Source organism: Camellia sinensis, chromosome 11 (assembly GCF_055761805.1).
Source record: "Camellia sinensis isolate YWXY chromosome 11, ASM5576180v1, whole genome shotgun sequence".
Lineage (NCBI taxonomy): Eukaryota > Viridiplantae > Streptophyta > Magnoliopsida > Ericales > Theaceae > Camellia > Camellia sinensis.
Genome location: NC_138971.1, coordinates 48,290,526 through 48,296,807, shown reverse-complemented (window position 1 = coordinate 48,296,807; position 6,282 = coordinate 48,290,526).

Below are 6,282 nucleotides of genomic sequence, written 5' to 3'. Positions count from 1 at the left end.
TAACCTTATTTATTTACATATCTTAACTGATAAATTTATCACTGTAAATTTATTCATAAAAATAAAAGAGACTGATAAATTTATCACTAGAACATAAAGAGTAAGAGTAATAAGTTCCAAAAAAGTTTCAAATCTAAAACTTACTGGTAATTTACTCTCTTCATTTTTGAATGGTTTGGAATGTTACACTACAAGTTTAGGAGGGCTCTAATTGTGGGATATGACGGTCGTCTTCAGAGGATTTATACACATTATCCATATTTCAAAGCTTTGACGAGTTTATGAATATTAACAGGGCAGTGGAAATGGATATGAGAAATCAAAATCAACCCGAGTATTGACACAAAGCCGGTTCAAGCAAAGGGTTTTCAATGTGGAATCTCAAATGGGTGACTCGGTATAGTGATCCCGGTATTCCCTGTTATTGTTTAACCGTAATCCGGACTCGGTTCCGTGGATTCGTTGTTGTTTTATTCTCATTTCTATCCCTTACTCTTTGTGTTAGAGTTTTGGGTTGTGTTGGGCAAGTTGGGAATAAGTTGGTTGTGTTTTAAAACTTAGAAATTTTGCCCAGGTTTTGGTCTCTACGCTCGAGCGGCGATTTGACGCTCGAGCGGGTTTTTGTTGTTGCCTTTCCGCTCGAGCGGTAGTTGGGACGCTCGAGCGTGAATTTCCTCCTCTCAGCATTTTGGTCGTCTGCAGAAAATTCTGGAAGAGTGCATCCGGCGCTCGAGCGGATCTTTGGACGCTCGAGCGTGAACCTGTGTCTGACGCTCGAGCGGGGTGTTGTACGCTCGAGCGGACCTGTTTTATAACAGTTCGTGAAATCACCTTTTTGTTCACTTTTCAACATCCTTTCTCTCTCTTACTTTTCCAAAAAGCTATTTTGAGAGCTCCTCTCACTAAAACCCTAACTTCTCTCTTAGGATTGATCTAGTAGGAGTTATTTTCTCACCTTGGGCCTTTACAAAAGTTGTGTTGATCGTCGAGGGCTATCATCTAATCTGAAAATTTCGGGATTTGGAGCATTTCCGTTTCTTCATCTCCTTCGTTGAGCCCCATCATTCGAGGTAGGGATAACCTACTCCATCTTATGAGCTTTGTCTTTGAATTTTAGCATTTTGATATGTTGGGGGTTGTTGGGTAGTTTCGAGAAAGTTTGGGCCTTTGTGTAATTTTACAAAAGTTGGGGTTTAAAATATATAAACCTATATACATGTTAGGTATAGAGAAATGAAATTAATGTTGGTACATTGATGGGAATGGAACCTTAGGGTTGTTTTGTGAATTATGGTAATTTGCCCTAATTGGTTTAATTAATTAATGCATATAATTAATTGAAGAAAACGAGGAATTGAATTGAGAACGTTGAAATTGGGAATGTATGGGATTAGAGAGTGTAGACGAATCTTTTATTGCTCATCTAGTTGAAATGTTGATATATTATCCATTTGTGCATTTATTTCCTGCTTAGAAATAATTGCTTTGGGCTACCGGTGGAGGATAGTGTTGATTGTTGTAGACAATGCATGATGATCAGGCAAACTAAAACTAATCAATCGGATGTGTCATAGAGTATGACGGTTGATAGAATACATTAACTTTATGTATTGAGTGATTGTGTATATGACCAATGTGTTTATATGCAATATGTGTAGACGGTTAGTAGAATACATTAACTTTATGTATTGATTGATTGCGTATGTGATTCTGTGTTTACATGCGTTATTTTGTGTATAGAACCTTTGTGTTTATATGCATTGTGTAGAGGAGGAGATGGGGGATGTACTCCGCGGTTTAGGGGAAGATGGGGGATGTACCTCTAAACCGGATAGGATTGGGAGGAGATGGGGAATGAACTCCGTAGATACAGCTCATATGCTTGTCTAGAGAAGTGAAGATACAGCTCTTATGCTTATCTTTGAGAAGTGTAGATACAGCTCATATGCTTGTCTAGTGAAGTGTGGATACAGCTTATATGCTTATCTGTTGATGTGTAACGTGCTTATCTGTTGTGGTATTGATATAGCTCATATGCTTATCTATTGAAAAGTTGGTTTGATTTGATACAACACTAAAATGTATATCATCATCGTTTGTGAAGTATGGAAGTAGTTTATGTGTTACTGATACAACACCATAATGTGTATCCACCGTGAATTTTGAGAATGTTCTAGTGATGAATTATAATCTCATCAAAATGTTTTGGCCAGAGTACTGAGCCTTGTTTTCAAACCCAAAGTTGAACAAGAAATGAAAAGTGAATTGTAACGTAGACTTGGTTGTCTTGGAATTGAAATAAGATGTAAATGGAAGTGTAAGCATCGACCATCTATCAGTTGCTAATCTTTTAATCATTGTTCATAGTCGGTTTAGTATATCTCTGCTGGGCTGTGGCTCACCCTATATAGGAACATCATTTTCAGGTACAGGTAGCATGCCACTTCTGAGGACATAGCTTGGGAGGCTAGGGGCAAACTTGCTTTTGTTGCCTTATTTTCCTTTTGATGTATTACATGTAAATTCAAGCCAAGGGCTTAATGTGTAACCGAGTCAATACTCTCTTTTGTAATCAAGTGTTAACTTGGAAAGCTGTAAGCCCGTAAGGCATTTACTTTTGTTGTTAACGTGTAATACTTTTGTAACGAAGTACTCTGATGAGTTGAGGAAATGTGGATCTTTTGTATATAAATGTATGTTTATATTGATGGGTTTAATGCTATTATTTTGAGGCCGTTACAACTTGGTATCAGAGCTTACCGGGTTCGAATACTTTGGGTACGTGGGAAGTGATTAGGATCACAATGGGTTTGTCTCGCGTGATAGAGACTTAGATGTAGTGTCATATGCTATGTGCTGAATTGATAACATGTTTATGTGACTATGTGGGTATGGGATTTAGTTTCTAGGATGTTGATTGGATCCTTGGGTTTTTGGGAGTCCTGTTGGAAAGGCACTCGATCAATGCTGTTTCTAACCGGAACTCTAGTAACGCCTCGGGACTATCATTATCCGGAAATGAAATTCGTAAATGCTTATGTGTTTATGTGCTTACGTGGAGTGAATTACAGTTGTCCATATATTAGGACGTGAGTGTTTAGCTTCGGCACATGTATGAGTGTGCTAACGTGTCTCTGTTACTCTTACTAGGATGCCTAGGCGAGGAAGTTGTGATTTCCCTCCTTCCGCTCGGGAAGGGTTGCGGAAACAGTTTGTGGAGTTACGCCAAGGTACTACACCTTTGGTGCGGTTCGAAAGATGGTTTGCTAACCTGTCGAGGTTTGCTCCAGAATTGGTGGAGACGGAGGACTTGCGCTGTTTTGAGTTTGAGAGTAAGCTGCGTGACGACATCCGTGTGAGGATAGCGGGGTCTTGGCAAAAAAAATATAGTGTGCTTGTTGAGGCGGCTGCTCATGTTGAGGCAGCGGTGTTAGCTATGGGACAAGATAGGGAAGAGCCCGTGGTGATGGGTGTTGGCCAGGTTAGGAAGGAAGCCATTGTGGGGACTCCGACGGTTTATAGGTACTCTAGGCCCAGTAAGAGGCATAGGGATTTAAACTCGCAGCAGGGAGATTGGGCTAGAACTACCCTTCCAGTGTCGGATTTGGGTTCGGGAGAAAGTAAACAGAGGGGCGTCATTTGTTTCAGATGTGGTCTGCTGGGCCACAAGGTTTCGGTTTGCCCACAAAGGAAGGGGGCTGGTTTGTCAGTTCGACCAGTAGTTGCACCACCAGAATCTTCTAGCCAACCGGGTATTGGGCCAATCGAACATATAGTGGGGGAGCAGTCATTGGGGCCTTCATCAGCCTAGATTCTGAACCAGTCTCGTGCTCAGGCACCGCCTACTTGTTGGATGTGTAATCAGCCGGGTCATATTCGACGTTTCTGTACTCCGCTGGGAGCTTCTTTAGGGGTTTCGCAACCTAGCCAGGCTCAGTTTCATTCAACTGGGCAGGAACAGTATCGTTTCGGGGGACTAGCAGGCCAGATTACGAGGGCCTCAGTAAAGTCGAGTTCCCAAGCCCCAGTTGGGGAAGTTTGTAGTTGTTCCAGGTGTGGACAGAGGGGGCACGTCAGTAGTTCTTGTCCGTGATTGGTAAGCTCGTAGATTGTTTTGTGTTTGGAGATGGCAAATTTTGGCGGTCTAGCGAGGGACGGCAGTGGTGGTAATACCGAGGGGTTGGTTTCGTTTTGGCTAATCCGTTTTGTAATCGGTGAATTATTGGTTTGTGATCATTGAGTTCCGTTGTGTAACCAATGTGTTTTGGGAATGTTGAAACATCTGAACTGTTTGTTTATCTATATATATACATATATGCTTTGTTTGTTAATTTCCCTGGAATGGGTGAATTGGAGCATGTAGTAGCTCTGAAGTTTTATTAATGTATAAAGTTGCTGTAAAACCATAAAATTCTTTTAGTATTAGGCGTGTGACTTGACTTGGGAAAGATGAGGGCTGAGGAGCCATGTTTTCAAAATTTGAAAGAACCACCGAGGGGTGCGTGTCCTAGCCAAGGCAATATTGGAGCGAGAACTGTTTTACTTACAGAGTGTGTGGAATTTCATGGGTACTACCCACTTAAAATTTTTGCGTGGCATGGCTTTTGGTCTACTGTTGGGAGAACTCGAGAGGATGTGAAGTGTACGATTAATACTAGATGTAACACGTATTTAATATGGTGTCCTGCGGGGGCATAGCGCATAATTTTGTTAAGGTTAGACGTGTACCTTCGTGGTGAGTAACGTTACCGAGATTGCAGATTGCAGGTGTACTGATTGGCCGCTTTAAGTGAGGGGATGTTAGTCCCTATATAAGGGTGTGATTGTTGTATCGGGAGCGATGTGTTGTGGGTAGCTGGTACTATATCTCGGGCAGTAGTATAATGGGCGTTTCCCTAAGTTTCCAAATTCCTTTATTTGGGTCGAATGTGATAGGTTCGTACCTTAGCACTGGTCAGGTCAGAGGATGTTATCAGAAGGGTTAATTGGGTATATAGCCCGTGGTTAGAGTGCGACCCGTGGATGGAGTCACAGTGGTATGGTGTTTGAGGATAGAGACGTGGATTAATGGTGAGGAGGGCGAGAACCTTTACTCTGCTGGATAGTTAGAAGAGTGAATCCTTGAAAGCCTTGTTGGCGACTTGTAGTGGTGTCGGGGTTTGGGTCATGGTGGTTGTCTAGCGGTAACATTGGGGGCTTGCAAAATAAGGAGGTTTTGCCTAGTACAGTTGTATATGTTAGATGTGATGGTTTCACGAGTTGCGTGGTGTTGGCAAGATTATATGAGAATGTTCAAGGGGATGTGAGATTTGTATCTCGAGTTAGTGGGAATGGTACCTGTATGTTGGTTCGTGTTTTGGGTCTTGCTAGTCAGTGAGTCCGTGGTGACCCCATTGGTTGTGTAGGGGTAGCGTTCGTGTTGTGATTGAGGTTGACCATGTTGGTCTTCAGTCAAGGAGGCGAGCAGGCTAGCTAGGTAGTCATGGTGGGGGTTGGTGATTCCCTTAGACGCAGTGTTGATGCAGTTCAATTTTAGGAGATCTGGTGAGATTCCAAAATTTGTGGTTTGTGTAGAGAACTCCGTGGTTGGGGTTAGTGGTTTTAACGGCACGTCAGGGTGTGGGTTACGGAATGTAAAGTTTATGAGATTGATTAGTCAGCTTGTCGGTATCGGGCTTTGGGTTGGCATTAGTCGTCTTGAGTTTAGTCTCGTTTGTTGTAAACTTTGTATGTTGATTAGGGAAAACTGAAACTAATCGGACATGTTTGTCGTTGAATCTTACGGTTGGAATAATACATTTAATATATGTATTGATTGATCATTGTGAATGATTAGTTTTTTATACATTATGTATGAATGATGTTTGGTTTAATATTGATGCAGCACTATAATGTGTATCATTTGTGTATTAAAGGGAGGCGGGATGAAAATTGCAAAACCATGATTTTCTTATGCCTTATGTGTTGTTAGTACTGTCGTTATTTCTATTAACCATCATTATAGAAATGTTATATTCTGTGTCGGTTGTGGCATCACTGTGTGAGTGATGGTTGTGGATAGTGCTGTTGTGGAAAGAAATGGAAAACAAAATTTTCCCAGTGTTTGGGCCATCTGGGGGCGTTGTTGAAAAGTTGATTTAAATTCAAGGATTTTAAAGAATTCTAGATTAATCTTTTTGACAAATAAACTGTGGATAACTCTGCATTTGGGTAACACCGTATTTGTGAAAAAAAAAAAAAAGAAGAAAAAAGTTTACAAAGCTTTTGAGTTTTCGTATGGAA